Here is a 20,279-nt window from a genome sequence, read left to right as displayed (position 1 = left end):
AAGTAAAGGGGACTCCTTGAGATCAATATCAAGGAGGTCATTTCACCACATGAAATCTTCCAAATCATACATTCTTTTAGAGAAGTCCTCTTAGCCTCCCATCTTCTCTGATGGGTAGAGGGGGTATTAAAATCTCCCATACACAACAGATTGTCATTCCTCACCAAGATAGCTATATCAATCACCTGCTCACATGTCGTAAGTCTCCAATTCTGAGTATTAGGGGTATAAAACTTAAACATATTTCATCTATGGGTTTGGGAAACAAAATGAACAATAGTAAAATGGTGATTTAGGTGGATCTCCTTACCCATAACATTTTTAGGGTTCCAAAGAGTAGATATTCCCACTAAACCCCCAGTAACACTACTATAAGAGAATTTGGCTCTCAACCATACTTACTCAGTAACTTTAGAAAATGTTTGTGTCGTTATTTTAACCTCCTACAAAAGAATTATATCATCTTTCAATTCCAAGATCTTTTGTGTGACTTCATACTACTTCTTGGGGCTATTAAACCCCCTCACATTCCCAAAAATAATTTTCATTTTTTCTATTCTTATATGTCCTCCATGGTCTTCCACTTTTCTAGTGCTATATCCCATACTGCATCCTTCTAGTGAAGGATCTTGTTTAGGGGTCTCCCAACTTTCACAGCCAAACCAACATCTTCCTTACCAACACCTCTCAATTTTGTCTTGGGTACAGTCTATCAAGTGTAACTTTCCATAGTATCTATCACCTATTGTGAGCTTGAGGAGGCTAGGTCTAGTGAGTAAACCTCAAGAATACTTGAGATGGACACCACTAGGGTACTGCTTAGTTGGGGTGAGCTATTTTACTTTCTAGAGGGGTTTTAGAAAGGATCCAAATTTAGTTAAGTCTTCATGACCTCTTTTGATAGTCCCATGAAACTATTCTCTACCCCCATAACTTGAGATGTAAGTATAGTAGTTTACATTGAGAGAATTTCCCCTTCCTCAAGACTTGTTCCAACCTTTTCAATGGTCTTTAAGACCCTAGAAGCCAAAACATCCAAGTGATTATCCTTATCCTCAAGGTGGTTCTTTACCTAAGCATTAGGAGACATCTACATCTCGGTTTCCTTGGACTAGCTATCCTCCTCTTTCTAGGGACCCTCTTTACCTACCACAGGTTGAGGGGACATCAAACCCATTTCTAAAACCTTCCCAAGGGTCATAGTTGAGTCGATATTATCCTGACACCTTGTCACAATATCTATTGAGTAGTAGGCTTTAACCACTCTAGGGGAAAATAATTTTTCCCTCATCTTCTCATTATTAAGGGAGGGTTTGTAGTCAACATCCAAGTGCCCAAACATATTGCATTTTTGATAGAAGGGGGCAACATTCTCATACAACATAGGTTGAGACCAAGAACCCCATTTTGATTTAAGAGCCACTGAGGTTAGAAGAGGTCTTTTTACCACTACATTCACACATAATCTTGCAAAACCTAGTATGGATTTGGTACTGGTGGTAATGTCTGATTTAATAAAGTACTCAAAATAATTTCCAATCCATATAAAAAACTTTTCATCCTAGAATTTCAAGGGGAGTCATGATTATTAGACCCATAATAGAGAAATCTTGTGCAGGTCTAGGCTTGGATTAATTCCCAACTTCCATTTTATTAATTCCAAAAGGTGCTTACCATAGTGCTAGTAGCTCACCAGAATGGTGTTCATGTAAGCTTCTATTGTGAAGCTAGAAACAAATAGAGATCCTAACATCGCTGAAATGGTCACAGATCCCACTAGCCTCCATTTAGTTAAGCACCATTCTCTAACCATATCCACATTTAGTCTAAAAGACACAAACTTTCCAACTAGGCTTGGAGAGAGCCCAAAGGATATCAAGTCAACCACCAAGTCTAGTAGTGAAATCTTAGGTCCTTCCAAACCCAAAACCACTTTTGGTAGTTCTGCATGTTCCAAAGGAGTTTTGGAACCCATGAAAACCCTTTCCAATCTAACTTCAAGATTGTGATTTCCTTGGACCCCACATCAAAAAATGGTCCCTTGGTTGGGGGGTGAGGGTGTGGGGGTGTGGGGTAGGATGGTAAGATCATAAAAAATGCCAAGCAACCTAGAAGGGTCTAGTTCAGGACCCAGCCTTATTTCAATAGGGGTAGCTTGTGATTTCACATGTAAGACCATAAATAGATTTGGATAGGCTTGTGCTAGATCTTGTTGGGGGAAGGAGGGTGAGGACCTTCTAGGGAATGAAAAATCTTAGATAGGAGTAGTAGGTTGGAGTCTATTTTTCTTTTTGTGGTTTGTTTAGGTAATTATTTCTTTTGGTTGGCTCTTAGTTTGTTCCTTTTTGTTTAAATTTTTTGGTGTTGACTTTAGCTAGGTGTAGTTGGTAATGGTAGTGTGTGTGCTTGCTAGTCAATATATATTTCCATTTAAGGACTTAATGCTCTTTTTATTTCTATAAGATAATTGGAGTTTTGGGTCCCCTATAAAAAACTTTTTTTAGCTCTAATAAAAAATAAGTGCAAAAATGAGAAAATATGGAATATAGTAGTAATCAACTGAATAGAAGAATAGTCATCACTCTAAAATATATGCCACTTTGTATTAGAGATTAGGAAGAGCAGAAGGATCACAAATATTTTTCTATAAAAATCATCTACTTGAAGATATAGATGAAGAACAACCTAGATCCTATAGAACATGAAGCATAGGGGAAATCAACTATAAATTGATTAATCTCATTCAATGGCAAGATAAGTAAGAAGTTTGAAGAAGGAATTCAACATATCCTGAGAATTTCTTAATCTATTATTTAAAGAGCCAACATAAATTGATATAAGGGCTAATACATTTTATAAATTTATTGCCATAGTTTTAAAGGTTTGATCAAAGTTGTTTTTAAAGAGAACCATTTCACAACATTTTGGGGTGCATCAATTGCCTTAAAAAAGATCATAGTTTGATTCTTTCAAAGTATGATTGACAATTTCTCTAAAGTGATTTAGAAAATCTTCTTCTATAGAACCGATATTACCCTTCATATAATATTTTCTAAGTGACCATTCTTGTCCCCCTTGATCCTTCTCACTCTACATCAAATAAGATACATGATTATCATGTGTTTTCTTCATTCCTTTTCATAGTTGATTGCTAGAGTAATTACCTCCATACTTACAAAATCATTTAGAATTCACCCTTGCAAGGTCATAAGATGAAATTTTTTTGAGGAATTAGCTACAACTTGAAAACCATTATCTGTAACAATCTCACCCATTAAAAATATTGCAAGTAAACCTGGCCCAACACCAATTGATAAGACATGATTCTTAAATTACTCTTTAATTGTTGATAAGTAGCCATCATTTGACCATTTTATTTCAAGCATTATAGTATTTATGTGCTCTATCTATACAAATAGAGTGAAGACACAATGAATCACTCCTAAAAGGTAATTTCCAAGTATCTAAGCATATACAATGAGAGAATAATTTAATTACATGCTTATTTTTTAATGTAGGGGAGCATATCACATCCTTGTTTCTTTGCCCACTCTATCTTTAATTCATTCATCATTTCATACCACACTTTGAAGAATATTTTCATATAATCTACTAGAGAAGTATCCCATCTAGACATAGCAAAAAGTATGAAGTAACTTGGTTTTGAGCAATGTGTTGAACTAGAATTTGAGAAATTACCTTTTGATTGCTTCTATGAAAATTTGTAGCTCTTCTATTGTTGCATATGTGTCATAAGCATCATCGATAACTCCTAACAAGAAAAAAATTTTGGTGACAAAAATTCTATATAATGAATACATAGGCTCAAATAAGGCTCCAATAGTGAACCATTCTAGCACCCTTTGTTGGCCAAAGTCTATTTCTGCCATGTATGACTTTTTCCACCAACTATCTCACACAACATACATAAAACTATAATTACTATTTTCTTAAATTGTTAGACCAATAAAAAGTAAAAAGATTTAGTAATATTATATCTCACCCACCTTGAAATATCTTTCAATTCCTTTTGATGCATGGATTGTTCAATGATGAAGTTTAATGTACCAATGTCAACACAAGAACTATTATGAGCATATGGCATGTTGTAAAATAAACAAATAAATAACATAGAAGATGATGAACAAATGGGTGGTTAAAAAAATAGAAGAAAATTATGTAAACCTACTTGAATAGGGTTTTTCTAAGCCACGCTTAATTATCATTATAAGCATCAATGTAGCTCCTTGCTTCTAGGTTTGACATACTTTTATGCCAAGAATATTATAGTGCATATTCAGTCTAAAAAGATATCTGACATTAAATTTCAATCATTTGAAAAAAATTCCCCCTTTTGGAACAACTTCTACAAGTCATCATGGAAGATTTTTTTGAAATATAGTACTATCATTAACCTCTTTAGCAATTCCCTCATTACTTAGATATAATTTGTTAATAGTGATTCACTAAGATATCTAGAAGCAAACAACCTTGTTTTATGCATTATCATTTCTCTAGGGAATACAAGATCGGAAGGTCTTAACAGATTAACTATGCTTCTATGTTCTATGTACATATTTGACCCATATAAGAGAAGAAGTGTCCATTTTCGTATAGAAAATTATTGAGCTCCTCTGACATTTTGAACATGTCAGTTTATAAAAACAACTTATTTAGACAGTAATAATCTCAAATATATATAACCTCTAGTAATATTTTATCTAGAGGGAAAAGTTATACCTAGGTGTTGATGGGAAAGGACAAGGAAGAAGATAAAACATAAACAAACTCACACTTAGATTGATGCACAACAAACTCAACTTGTATTTCCTTGTGATAAAATTTGATTACAAATGTCTTGTTATAGAGGACTTGGAGCAATCTAGAATCCTCCAATCAAAAGCATGTGATAAATATGATTATATTTTGAATACAATGAACTAGTCATAAATTGAAATGACTGAGGTTGGAATGGATGGTGATCGACAGATTTACAATGAACAAGTTATTAATTTGGAATGACCAATTTCTACAATGGACGATGCCTTCTTTGAGTTACAATAGTTTGGTTGGTATAAATTAATTACCAACACTCCCTTCTAATTTCTACCACTAATTACATAAAAATTTACAAGATTAATTTTATCTCTTAAACATTCAAATTGGTCTTGTGGTAGTGGCTTTGTAAATATATCTGTGAATTGGTCTTTAGATCTACAATGCTCCAAGCTAATTTATCCATTGTTAAATAGTTCTCAAATGAAGTGATATCTAATATCAATGTGCTTTTTCCTCTTGTGAAAAACATGATTCTTTGACAATGCAATGGTGGACTTTTTATCATAATATATTATAGTAGACTCCTCTCGTGCATGCTTTAGATCTTTCAAGACTCTTTGTATCCATACTGCTTGACATGTTGCTTATGTCCCTGCTACATATTATGCTTTGGTTGATGAGATTGCCACAATAGGTTGCTTCTTTGATGCTCATACCACAATACATGTTCCAAGATCAAATGCATATCTAGATGTACTTTTTCTATCATCAATACTTCTTGCAAAGTCACTATCAGTATATCCAATTAACTAAAATACATCTAAAGAACAATACAATATACCATAATTCATAGTCCCTGTAATGTACCTCAATATTATTTTTCCTTCTTGCCAATGTGAGTTCTTAGGTGAATCCATAAATCTATAAATTACACCAAGTACATACATAATATCTAGCCTAGTTGTTGTGAGATACATCAAACTACAAATAAGATTTCTAAATAAAGTCATATCAAAATTCATCTCATCATCTTCTTTTCTTATTTTTGTGGCTATTGCCATAGGTGTAGAAACTAGACTACAATTTACCATTCTAAACCTTCGCAAAATGTCTTTTGCATATTTATGTTGAGAAATGAAAATACACTTATCATTTTGTGTTACTTCTATTTCAAGAAAATATTTCATCAAACCCAAATTTTTCATCTCAAATTCCTTCTTCATTGCTGATTTAAACATTTCAATAGAAAGATTATGTGTAAAGGTCAAATCATCAACATACAAGAAAACAATAAAAATTTGACCTTCCTTATTGAACTTGGTGTATAGAGTTGGCTCACTAAGGCTTCTATCGAATCCATTCTGAATCATGTATGAGTCAATTCTACTATACCAAGCCCTTGGTGCCTACTTTAACCCATAGAGTTCCTTGTTTAATCTATAAACCTTGTCTTCCTATCCTTTTATTACATAACCTGGTGGTTGTTGCACATAAATTTCTTCTTCCAAATATCTATTTAAGAAAGCTAATTTTACATCCATTTGATAAAGCATCCATTTGTATTGAGTTGCAATAGTTGGAACCCAGGGTAAACTTTAAGAAAGCCAGCTCCAAAAAAAGATATAAAATATTGGCGAATATTTCATTGTTTTGAAAAAAAAAATTTATTTATATTCGCGAAACTCTCAATTTTTTATTCTAAATATGATTAATTTTGGCGAATATTTTTGAATCATAATCTTTTTTGTATAAAATATTAACAAATCTCAATAATAATAGGAAGTTCATTAATCACCATGGAATGTTACAAATTAAAATTGAACATTTTTTTACCTTGTGGAATGTTATGAGAATCATTACATATACTTTAAATCAATAGTGAATAATAAATATTGGTGATATATCCCTAAATTAACTAATAATTATGATAATTATTGGTCAGTTCAATTTAATTTCTCCAATAATATATTATATTTAGGTTACTCAAATCTATTCATGTAACAAATATTTGAGTTTAAATTTTTCAATAAAATAAATTATTGAGTGATTTTAAATATTGTAGAATTGAATTTTATAAAACTATGGCAATTTAAGTTGTATCAAATCTTAAATTATTAGCCAAAATACTAGACAAAAAATTCTAAAATTAGCCAATTTACGAATATTAGCCACTAAATTATATCCTACTAGAACCATTCTAGTAGTATCTAGTTTAGCTATTTGTGAAAAAAATTCATTATAATCAATTCCATATTCTTTTACAAACCATTTAGCCGCTAGTTTTGCCTTATATTTGTCAATTTCTCCATTTTCCTTATACTTAGTTTTATAAACCCATTTTATACCTATGCAATCTCTATCTTTAGGAAAATTGACTAGTTCCCATGTATCATTTTTCTCAATAGATTCCATTTCATCACTCATTGCATTAATCGATTGTTCTTCCTTAATTGTATCTTCAAAATATATAGGATCTTGAGAAAATAGAGAAAAAATTTATTGTTAATTTATCCTATCCTCTTGATCATATATATCTTTCAAACATGTAGTCTTATTTCTTTTACACCTTTATCTCAATTGTGAAATTGTAGGATTTGAGTATTAATTACTTGTGGACTTGAAAATTCTCCTTGCTCATCTCTCATTTGTGTGTTATCTCCTTGTGGGCTTCTTGATGGACTTCCTCTTTTATTATTTGACTAATCATCTTCATTTTCTTGACCTTTTCCTTCTTTCTCATCACATGATACTGTTGGGGTGCCTATAATTGTCGTATCTATACTTCCACCCCAAGATTCATCTTCTCTAAATATACCAACTTGACTTACAATTACTTTCTTGGTTACAAGATTAAACAACTTGTAATCCTTAGATTGTTCATCATAACCAAGAAATATGAACTTTTCACTTTTATCATCTAATTTACTTCTTACTTCTTTAGGAATACGCACATAAGAAATACAAACAAATACTCTTAAATGATAGATACAATATTGTTTACCACTGCATGCTTGTTGTCGAATCATATTCTTTACAATCTTGGTTGGACTTTTATTCAAGATATAAATAGCATAAGCTACTACTTCACCCCAATATTCATTGGGTAGATTCTTAACTTTCAACTTGCTCTTTGCCATCTCCATTATTTATATATTCTTCCTTTCTACAACACCATTTTTCTAAGCTATGTAAGTTGTAGTAAATTACTTCTTTATTCCATGATACTTGATGTAATCCAAAAACTCATTTGACATGTATTCTCATCATCTATTTGACCTTAATACCTTGATGAACAAGCCACTTTGTTTTTCAACCAATGCATTTAACTCCTTGAATTTTCCAAATGTCTCAAATTTATATTTGACAAATTAAACCCATGTCTTCCTACTATAATCATCAATGAATGTTAGAAAATAAATGTCCCCTTCTCAATGATGGTGTTTGCATTAGACCACACAAGTCTATATGAACAATTTCTAAAGGTGTCCAAGCTCTATATGATATTTATTTTGGAAAACATTCTCTATGTTGCTTAGAAAAAATACAACTTTCACATGAACTCAATTTTTTTTTAATACCATGTAGAAAAAATACCATGAAGACAATAAACCATGGAGAAACCCAAAAAATGGGTTCTAAAGGATCTTCCATTAGCTATGATACCACAATGTTAGTGGGAAAATACAAGGAAGAAGATAAAATATAATAAAACTCACACTTAGATTGATGCACAAAAAACATGAGATAAAAATGACTGTTGGCTGACAACTCATAGAATGAATGAGTCATAAATTGAAATGACTAAAATTCAAATGGTTGGTGGTTGACAGATTTACAATGAATAGGCTATTAATTTGAAATGACCAATTTCTAGAATGGATGGTTCCTTCTTTGACTTACAATACTTTGTTTGGTAGAAATTAATTACCAACATTGAGGAGACATTATATCAATGGATCCTAAGGGTTCAAAATCCCAGTGTTGTAGCATTGGGATTTGTAAAGAGGCTCTCCCTACCCCATCCAATTCCCTTTTCACTCCAATATCTACCCTATAAAATACTTGACTAAATCATTATAATTAATGAGCTTAAAAGTACATGCGATAGAAAATACTTGTGTAAACATAGGGAAAATGCACCAAGTTGTGATGCCAAAATATTGACACATAACTTTTATTTTGAAAATTTAAAAAGCATGTTTGGCTTGGGCACCACAAGCCTTAGGCTTGTGGAGCCCAAGCTAAAGCACGTGCACATTTTTTCAAAAACTTATATATGGGCTGAAATCTCGTCCTTTCCATTTTTTCTTGATGCTTTTTGTTGGTGCCTTCTTTTCCCTCAACAATTTGCAAACATTTTGTAGAAGTTGAATAATTTTCTCACTCTCCTCTTCAAAATTCCTCTTCATTGTTGTAGATGAAGATTAGGATCATCAAGTATGATTTCTACTCTTGTTTTTGCATTATTTTGTATTTTTAGCATTATATTGTATGTTTTTCAATTTTGCTTCAAATTTTTTTATTTATTTAAAATGCAATTGGTTTCTTATTAGGAAATTTGAATAATCAACCACAAAATCCCTAGCTTGATAAAGATGAATTAAAATAAAAACCCTCCACAAGATCAAAATGAAAACCCTCCACAAGAAAACAATGAAAACCCTCATGTAGAAGAGCAAGAAATTATGCAACCTCCATCAATTGAAAGACCTCATATAGGCACCCAAGACAATATAATGAATGAAAGAGAAAGAGGGGGAAATGAATTAGAAGCAATCATTGCTAGGTTGAAAGCTTTTGGGAAAAATAATCCTATGAGAGCACAATTGGCATCATCCCTTGAGTCCATTATGAACCATGTAGTTTCTATTAGTGGTCAATTGGATATTTGGCACATTAAGAGAGAAGAACAAAGAAGATATTATGGAAAAAAATTATCCTATAAAGATGTACAGAAAAGGACACAATGAAAGGTAACATATGTACATTGTTGAAAAATCCAAGATAACAAGACACTATTAAACATACAACTAGAAGGTTCCCCATCCACTGGTGCATACATGATGATATTAGAAATAACTTTTGGGATAGATGGTGGATGGACTTTGATGCCCCTCCAAAAAATAATCATGAGGTTCTAATGTATTTGTTAAAGAAATTATATTCTAAATTTTTCCTTGGTGAGATCTTCAATTATTTTGAAATGTTAGACTTTCAAGGTAGAGGTGGGGGTCATCATTTTAGAGGTCAAGGGCACTTCATGACCCTAATGCAATTAGGGTACCTGTTGTCCAACCAGAAGGTGAGCATGTCATTATTCCTTTAATTTTGAATGAACATGTAGAGACCAGTACTCTAGGGACTATCAATGATTTGGCACAGACCTTCATTCATTGCTTTGGTCCATTAGTTGCGGAGGAGATTTCTTTGCATTGTAATCACATGTGCACATCATGTGGATCCTTATACACATTTGAAAGTCACATTGGAGACATTATGGATGATGAGATAGTCACTAATGAGTTCCCAAGTGACACATTTGGCATTGACACATAGGTCAATTATAATTATAATAAACTAATTTGATCATATTTAATATGTATAGTGAATGACTAATTAATTATTATTTCTTGACATTGTTCTAAATTTGGATTAAGAGTTTTGATGGCCCTAGTACTAATTTCCTAGCCCCAATTTATATCTCATAGATGAGTTGAGAGGTATGTATTGATTTAATAATTTAAATTAATACATATATTTATTGAGTAATCATATGAAGGATCGACAATTTTTTTATCCATGTGTATTAGTTCTCCACTGGACCATCGACATTCACAAGGGACTTTGAGCCTAGGCATGATATGAACTTCGTAGAGGTACATTTATTTCATGCTAATTTAATTCATTTGATTATATTATATTCTATAAAAAACATGTAAATTGTATTATATGATTTGCAGTTGTTGATGTCACTGACTCCTCCTCATCTTCACTAGTCCATCAATCATGGAGGTGCTGCCATGGTGGCTAGTTTAGAGCCATTAACCAAGGTATGAAAGAGTTTTCATAGTTTTAGTTTTTATTTATAATAGTTAGTATTGATATTTCAAATAGTATTTATAAGTATGATCGAGTGATTATATTGATTGAATTTTTGTAGGGCCTTGTTACTCATGATTGTCCATGAGCTTTTGAGGTTGATGTAAAAAGTGACTTTTGATGGTGGTAAGGAAATAATTAATTTTTTTGGTACATATATTTCATTTAAATTTATAATATTATTGATTCATATATACTTGTTGGTTAACATTTTGTCTCCTTATCTTTTTAGTTTATACCTTGACTCTTAACTTGCCCAATGGCCTATGCAGGACAAAGATGTTAACAACATAATGTGTCAATGTAGTAATATATCAAGGACCCCTAAATTGACATGTACAACTTCCTTTTAAATGCAAGATATGTAATGAATTTTTTTTTTCAAGTTTTGGGGGTATGCTCTTAACCAGAGAGAAGAAAAGGTAAACACCAAGTTTCTCAACACTTTTAAACAACCTAGGAAATTAAAAGGGGGACTAATACACAACATGCAATCTATTCTGACCTATAATGAAATAAATGGAAGTATTCATAACCATTTATGACAACAGGAAGAAAGGAATGGATGGTGAAATAAGTAATTCTTAGATTACATAGTTAGCTGATATTTTGACAACACTAGATTTTTTATCTCTCTTCTACTCCACACACCAATTGTTGGCTTCCTTATGGAATGAACTATACTAAACATACCAACTACTGTATATAGCATAGAGAAAAAAAGAGATACTTATGTTGAAGAAATAAGACATGCAATCTATTGAATAAAGGAAATAAAACCAAGTTCATTCACATTCAGTCAATATTCAACATTAGCACATTCATTCCATACACTATGTTGAAACTTAATGAACAAAAAAAATTAAAATGGACCTAGAGTTACACATAGTAGTCCTAGCTATAGGGGTTTTACCAAACTAAACTTTGTTGATCTTATTAACATCATAAAAGGTTACATTTATTGGCCTTCTTCAAAATGCCCAATTACACTAGATGATTGATTTGTAGAGCATCTCTAAATAGAATAAACTAAAAATAGAAAAAGCTTAAATCATTGTCCATTATAGAAAATGATAAAATTCCATAAATGGCTACAAAAAGGAAGAGAAGAGGAAGAATGAAAGATGTTTAGAAAAGCATCAGAACATCATGTCTCCATAGGAGTAACTGATTTAGCTCTATAATATTTCATGGCTTTAGTTAATTTTTCTAGCTCTTCAACATCTAGAATGATGATATTGTCACCTCAGACCATCCAGTAGTCATGCATCTCTGTCAGTTCATCAATTCTAGAAACCCTTGACTAGAATTTATCTATTTCTCTCCTTGTGATTGCATATATTGTTCAAAGTTCCTAAATCTTGGACACTTTTAAGTTGTGTGGGTCAATGGCTTCATCAAAAAATACCAAGAACTTTGATTTCATTCTCTCAATATCCACAAGCTTTCCATTGATGGACATAAAGGAATCTATGTGCAATATCTTCAAATATTGAAACAAATTTTCAATGACCTTTTCCACCAAGTCATGCACATCCTTGAGCTCATTTTCAGATCTCTTGGAGATTTTATAAAAAACTCCAAGGATTTTTTCTACTCAAACAATGACTCCTTGTCAGTCTTAAGGATCCCATGAGCAATGACCACATTTATCTTCATGTCTATTACTTCTTGTAGAAGGGATGATTTCTTTCTTAGCATATATGTTGCCTTCTATATGGCTCTTTGATGATTTGAAGCTACTTTCCCAAGCTTGTGAGCATCCAACACTAGGATTCCTAGGTTTTCAACTGGTGGGGGACCTTGATCCTTGATTTGATCTACCCATGATCATCCAACCTACCCAAATTTCTTTTCTTGTTGTAGATTTAGGACTAGATTTTTATTTTCCTCTGCATTTGGGTCAAATCGAATTGACGAAGTGCTTCCAAGTGTAGGCCTTATGCATTCCACTAATTCTTTGTTCAAGGATTTCAAAGTTTTCTTCTCTCGTCCAAGCTCTTCTAGCTTGTTTTTAATTTTCTCATTGGTAGACTTCCACATGTTCACCATGGAGTCATGAACTAAGATGCCAAGATCTACCATTTTAATTTGGAAATCATCCTTTGAGAGCTCATGAAATATTCCTTCTTTTTGTGGCTCAACAATCTCAACTAGCATATGGTCATTCATTGAATCTATAGCCAATGCAACAATTATCTTCTACTTCATCATCTTCTTGGATGGCTAAGAGGAGGTGACTTGTGTGATCAAGTCCTTCAATGGAGACACTTCCTCATATATCCTCTTCTCCATATCAATGGTCTCTTTAATCCATGGCTCTATAGAGAGCATGTTGATAGAGCATTGTAAGGTAGTGGGATCAAAATGCTTCCTCAAAATCAAGGGAGTTAGCTTTCCCTAAGAAAAAATAGGGAAGACAATAACCTTAGTTACCAAAAGGGCTAAGGTATCCCCTTTCTAAGATGCATCATTTTCTTGGCCATCCATGGGGTTAGTGTCATTATCCAAATTGATGACTTGGATAGGGGAAGATGGCTTAGCCATAGATTTTTGTTGTTCTTCCCCCTTATCCTTGTTATCCTGCTTCTCCCTAACCTTTCCTATGTTGGAAAGAGGGCCAAATCCATAGTTAGGAGTGAGTGGCACATTATTTTCTAGAGGTTGGTCTCCACCTTGGAAAATGGAATATAATGGCCCTACAGATGTTGATGTAGTTGCTATGGTGGTTTTTTTTTGGTTTCCTGGTTGACTCTAGTTTATACTCCATCCATAGAACTAGTGCTTCCAGTCCTCTTCTTTCTCACTGGGGTCCACTCCACCCATTTATCTATTCTCTTGATTATCCCCTGTAAAAGAACCTCCATAGTGTCAATGACTAGATTTTCATGTAGGATAGACAAAATCAGAGTACCTTTGATCTTCTCATAAGATATAGGGTGCATGTAGGGTCCATCATTTGCCTCAAAAGGAGTCATTCCATCTAAGACATTATGAGGAGACTTATTAAGGATATGATTGACACTACTTATAGCTTCAACTTCAAGTGATGGATGAAGAGACTTAGCTTGAATCGTGCAACTTGCCATTAACTTGAGAGTTCTAATCCTCATTGCTACAACACTTGTCTTTTATGGACTAAATGCTAAAAGATTTTGAAGATTAATACCCTCAAGTTCACAAAAGTCTCTAAGTCTTGAGTTCATATATCTACTTTCATTATCTGTATGAAGAAACTTGATGGCTTTACTCAATTGCTTCTCAATATGACTCTTAAAGGATAGAAACTTATCAAACACTTCATTCTTGTGATTAAGAAAGTAGACCCATGAGATTCATGGAAAGTCATCAATGAAAGTGAGGACATAGTAACCCTTGCTAACTGATGTCACTAAAAAAGGGCTTGCTAGAACTGTGTGAACCAACTCAAGAACAATTGATACTCTTCAAGACTTCCCTTTATCAATCTTCTCTTCTAGATGCATATCCACTGAACAAGTTGAACATTCACCTATAGAAAATTTGATTGTAGGTAGACCTTTGACCATAATTTTTGAGCTAAGTTGATGAAGATAGTAGAAGGCAAGATGTCCATACCACTCATGCCATAATTTATCTTGTGACTATGATTCTGTCAACAAGGCATGTGAAGGAGACTTAGGCACAAAGTGGGAAAAAGAATAGAGCCTTGTGTCATGATTGACTTTACCCACTACAACCAATGAATCATCTTGGAGATTGCACACCATTATTGAATTGGAAAGGAATTTAGCTTTATTTCCACCTCCATAGTGAGTGATTTGGTAAATTGAAAGGAGATTTGTGCTAAGGTTAGGAACATAGAGAATATCTTTGAACTCACCATTTTACATCTCAACCTATCCTTTCCCTTCAACTTCCACTTGTGTATCATTCCCTACAAAGATGTGAGGTACCTTAGACTACTTCAATGAAGATAACTGTCCTTTGGAAGAACCCATATGATATGAGGCACCTAAGTCAAGAATCCATTCCCTTGAAGAACTTAAACTCTCCATATATGCTTTCCCTTTTCCCTATGAAGTGGATGGATTTTAATCCTTGTAAGCAATTGACACATTGATTTTATTCTTCCTAAGTAAGTTTTCCAACTCATCTATTCTCTTTGTCTTGCAATGATGTTCATCACAATTCAATTTCTTGAAATATGAAAAAATTAGTTTATCCTTCTAGTTGTTGTTTTCTTTCTTGTTGGAAGAAGAATTTCCTTGTTGTGAGGAGGAAGATTTCTGTGTCTCTGATTGTTATTTTTTCTTCCACTACTTTTTCTTGCTGTTGGTAATTAATTTTTTTCATCTTGATTTGATTTGTTCTCATTACTAGCCACCAATGTTGTAGACTTGGACGAATTGAGAACTCCCATGTCTATCAACTTGGATTGTTCCAACATCGACATTTCTATAAATGCATCAAATGAAGGCTTAGTGAAGGCACTTCCCATGGTCAACCTTTGAGTGTTGTAACTTAAAGTAAAAGATGCATACTCTGAAGATAGCCTCTTCAAGATGTGATGAATCAATCTATCATCCTTCATAAGATTACCACAATCCTAAAGTAGTGCTCTCAATTCATTGGCTTTTTTGACATAGTCTTGAATTGTATAATAATTCTTAGGATCTAATAGAAGTAGGTCATCCTCAATTTGGAATCCCTTTTCCTCATCCACCTTATCATACAAACCTTCAAGATTTTCTCAAGCACCCTTGGCATCCTTAAAGCTAGAAATGTGGAGGAAGAGATCTCTATGAACACAACTCCTAATAATTCCTAAAGCCTAGTTCACTTTAACTTGCCAATCAACTTGTGCAGTACCATCAGTGGGTTTTACAATTGTACCATCAACATATAGACTTAAACCTTTTTCCATTAGTCTATGCCATACAATATCTTTCCATGTAGTATAATTTTGTGAAGTTAAAAGTGGATTTTTAGGTGAACCCATTATGCAAAATTAAAAAAACACAAGAGAGAGAAAGAGAGACACAAGAACACAAGACACAGCCCCCATATTCACTCAATGAAAGAACCCCCCAAAAAATTATGCTTTTGGAACTTTATATGTAGTGCATTTACAATAGGCCACTTGTCAAAATGTACAAAAGTGGACTTTGAATTTTTTTGTTTACAACCTCCTTTTGGAGTTCAAATCTACTACTAAGCTTTGTAGCTCAGATGTACAATAATTTTAAAGTTTTATCAAAGCAATACAATGCAAAAAGGGACTTATTTTTGAAAGTGGTATTTATATCCACACAATCCTATAATGTAATTATAGATATGGAAAGTAGACAAAAAAATAAGCACTTTAAAAAAATGGAACCTAAATATGTGTCTAGATGAGCCCGAACTAAGCCTTTGAAGTTGTAAAATTTGGGATTTGTGATTTGCAAAATAATTTAGGAATAGAGATCTCAAAAATCCTACACGAATGTGTAGATCATGAAATTCTACCCCAAAACAAAAAAAAAATTGCTCAGAAAAAGGAGTTCATATGAGGGAGATATCATTGTTTGAAAATCACCTCTACAATTATTTTTCTTCAATTACTATCGTCGCACCTACAAAAACCAATTGACTCTATATTTTACCTCAAATGTCCAATTTTGATGGAACAAATGTCAATTTGGGGGTTTTTTGACCTTCTAAATATGATGCCAATATATGATTTGCACCAGGAAGCTCCAATCCTGTTCTACAAAAGATCTCTCCTACTTGCCTAAAAGGCCAATTTTTTTGCAAAATTTTAGAAATAAAATGAAAACCTAAAAAGAAAAAATGTTGAGACATAAAAATATTTAGATCTAAAAAATTAATTGCACAAATCTAAAGAGATCATACCAATTTCACAAATCGGGCCTTCGAGTTTCGGTTTGCAAAACAAATTTCCTCTGATTTGATTATGGCCTAGGGTAGGCAAAATTATAGTCAAAATTCACTAAATTGATGCTCTGGATGCAATGGTGAGGTTGGCTTTGGCTCTAGACACTCCTAATCACTATGAAACTCTAGATCTAAATCATGGTCCTCTGAGTGGTAAAGCAAGAATGGTCTATAATGGCTATGTGAAGAGAAGCTCCCTCAACTCTGATACCATGCAAGAATTTTCCTTAGGGAAAAATCACCCATGATCAAGAAGCTCAAGCACAAACACAATATACACCAATAAAGTATGATTAGAATAACAATATAAAATTCAATTGATGTACATACACACTAGGAGTGCCTATATATAAATACCTCTAGACTAACTAGGAGTTAGCACAACGATAAGTCTCACAACTAAGCACATTTCCACTAAGATTGGATTATCCTCCATTGAGCATAGAAGTTAGTGCAATGATCAGAGGATAATCTTAACATGGGTGTGTCATGTAAAATTATGTTGTGGACACCATGTGCTTAATTAGAGTGCAAACAATTGTGTTGTCTACATGGCAACTCAGATGATTATGCAAACTCTAGTGTTGTAGACACCATGTGCTAAAATGAGATGCTAACTCCTATGTTTTCAACAAGACAAATCATATGAGTACACATACTCCTAGGTGTCTAATCTAATAAATAATAAAATAATGCATTAATCTAAGTAAACTTAAGTAAAGAGTAATAATAATTAATTATTTACACTAACACTTGAATCCTCTAGCCAAATTCAACCATGAGGTGAGCTCATCACATATGATCTGTGCCTATTACATCTACATATCTTTAGAACATATAGCTTGTACTAAGAATAAATGGTGCTTGATGAATTCCAAAATCTCCTCTTTTCATTTGAGTCTCAAGAGCAGTGCAAGGATATCCATAACCTCTCTTTTAAGAATCATGTCAAATAGGATCTTCATCATTTTTATCTTCTTTGAGCGGGCTATCGATAACCATGTCCTCTGCTTGTCTTCCTATTTGAGGGTCATCTTATTGTTGAACATGGGCACAAAATATCTGAAATCAACATCACAATACTACTCCTCCACAAGAATGCCAAATGCAAACTGCATCAGTGCTTTGTTGATTGAGATGAGAATAGATTGATTGGGAATCAAAATATGCTTTGTTTCTGTGTTATATCTCTTGATTCATTCCTTCAATAACTTAGGTGCATGAACTTCCATTGTAAAATCAGATTCTTCAACCAATTTACTCTCTTTAAATTTCTAAGTGATTGGATGAATGGGTTGAGAATTAAGTCTTCTATGAAGATCACCCAAATTGTAGAATTTGAAAGATGTGTTTGTATGTTCTTTTAACTCACTCTCCAAGCCAATTACCTTATCATAACCAGCAACTTTGATTTTCATTCACTATGATTGCACAAGATATAGTTCTTAATAAATATTCATTTAAATATACTTGAAGAAACCAATTATAGGCAATTCTAATGAAATAGCTTTAGGAATTAGAACATTGGTGCCACATGAACAAAATTAAGTTTAGCCAATGATTATAACAGAAGGAATTGCATTTAATTCTATGATTAATGACTATTTAAACTTTCCATTAATTTTTATGTAGAATACAAAATTCTTGAAAGCTCTATTAGTTTACTTAAAGTAAAGTGATAAGACTAAGAATCACTTAAGAACACAAATGCTTTAGCTTTTTGGGAACTAGCTTGCTTTTCTTTAGAGTACAAAATGTAGGTATACTTAATAATGTTAACATATATGGGAGAGAGAGAGAAAATTATCTTTTCCATAAACCCATTTTCCTTCTATCTAGGATCACATCATGGGGAGTAATCCTTTTGCTAGCTTGTGCACTTCATCCTTTCACTTTCTGCCTAAAGCTTTAAATATTACATCTCCTTTATATCAGGATTGCATTTCCATTGCTAAATTTTCTAGAAGTATCTTTTGAGAATCTTTGAGGAATATTGGAACTTTATAGTAACTTGAATTTCTATTTTCAAGGCCTCCTAAGAAGTTGCCTTTTTCATTTCCTTAGGATGGAAAACCCCTTTTGTCAGCAACATTTACTAGACTGGAGCACCGAAACAACACTTTATTCTTTCACCTTAATCTGATGGCCTCTAAGCTAGATCTTGAACATGCTCTATTGATTATGATCCCAGTAATGGTTCATTCAACATCGTGCTCACACTATTTGATCATTAGAATTGAGATTTGTCTTAAGTTTATAGAGCATCAGAATTAGAACAAAACAACTTCTCTTCCATGAGTACACAATGAAAAACCCATATACCTGTGTTCCTTCATAACACTTGATCTTATCTCCACAAATTTAAATGAGATTATTTATGGCTTCGATCCACAACTTAGTAAGCCTCTCTAGTGTGACATAATCATATTCTCATCTAGCTAATCATTGTCATGGATTCATACTTTAGATTCACACTTGATATAGTTCACTCAAGGGGAAAATCAACTTGAAAGCTTAGAATTTGTGGGACATAGAATGTTAGGGAAAGATAGTAGATTATGAAGTGTGAATAACTTACTTCTCATCAAGAGGATGCCAGAACATATCCCAACCATGCCTAGATCACCTAGACCTCGCACGCACCAAAAAAATAGGAAACCTACTTAGATGGTGGGTAAAGCTAATGTAAAGGGGAATGAGAAAGCAAATAAAGTAGCATACCTTAGGAAAGATGTGTAGTGACCTAAAAGAAACTTAGACATCACACTTGGACACACACTAAATTTCATACCAAAAAGACTTTAGGCTTAAAAGTGAAAGATTAAAACTTGGCAATAGTTGGCTCTGGCTAGGGACTTAGGCATTGAAAATGTCTAAGAAGGGACCTCAATTCTTTGGTTTCACATAATCAAAATGGAAAACTACAATAGGAAACTAAAATAAGCACGTAATAGAAAGGAAAACTAACCTAGGAAAGAAGTAAAACAAAGAAAGGAAAGATGCAAAGCAACCTACCTAGACTAACACCAACTGCAAGGGTTACTTGATTTTCAGTTATGAATTTTATATAACTTTAGATCCTAGCCATTATTAGAAAATAAAAAAATCTCTCCATAAGGATACGCTAGATTGAAAAAATTGTTTTGATTTTCTTGCATAATCTTGAAAGGGCCCTTCTAGAGGGAATTGAACTTGTGATGCATACCTTTGGGCTCATGCCTTCTATCCCATAATAGGACCAGGTTACCCTCCAAGAACTTCCTTGGCCTAGCCTTTTTATCAAAGAATGTCTTCACTCACTTCTGATGTTTCATAATGTGATCAACCATCCTTTTACATTCTTCATCCAGCTTAGTTAGGTACATAATGCACTTCTTCAATCCATCTTGGAATATTTGATCCTTAATCACTTGTTGTAGTTTTAAAATGGATAGCTCTATTAGGAGAGGAAGGCTAGCTTCAACTCGGTATACTAGCTCAAA

The 20,279-nt window shown here is 33.1% G+C and overlaps 2 pseudogenes; both read right to left on the bottom strand.

Annotated features, from left to right (window-relative positions):
* Positions 1-4,641, bottom strand: part of LOC149562960 (taxadiene synthase-like) — a 98,705-nt pseudogene extending 94,064 nt beyond the window's left edge.
* Positions 4,642-7,478: 2,837 nt separating this feature from the next.
* The window catches only part of LOC149562959 (taxadiene synthase 1, chloroplastic-like), a 76,304-nt pseudogene continuing 63,503 nt past the window's right edge, over positions 7,479-20,279 (bottom strand).

This window comes from Cupressus sempervirens, chromosome 4 (assembly GCF_028749045.1).
Source record: "Cupressus sempervirens isolate cs-2001-9-10 chromosome 4, ASM2874904v1, whole genome shotgun sequence".
NCBI classification, from domain to species: Eukaryota; Viridiplantae; Streptophyta; class Pinopsida; order Cupressales; family Cupressaceae; genus Cupressus; species Cupressus sempervirens.
This window is presented reverse-complemented; position numbering and strand designations above follow the sequence as displayed.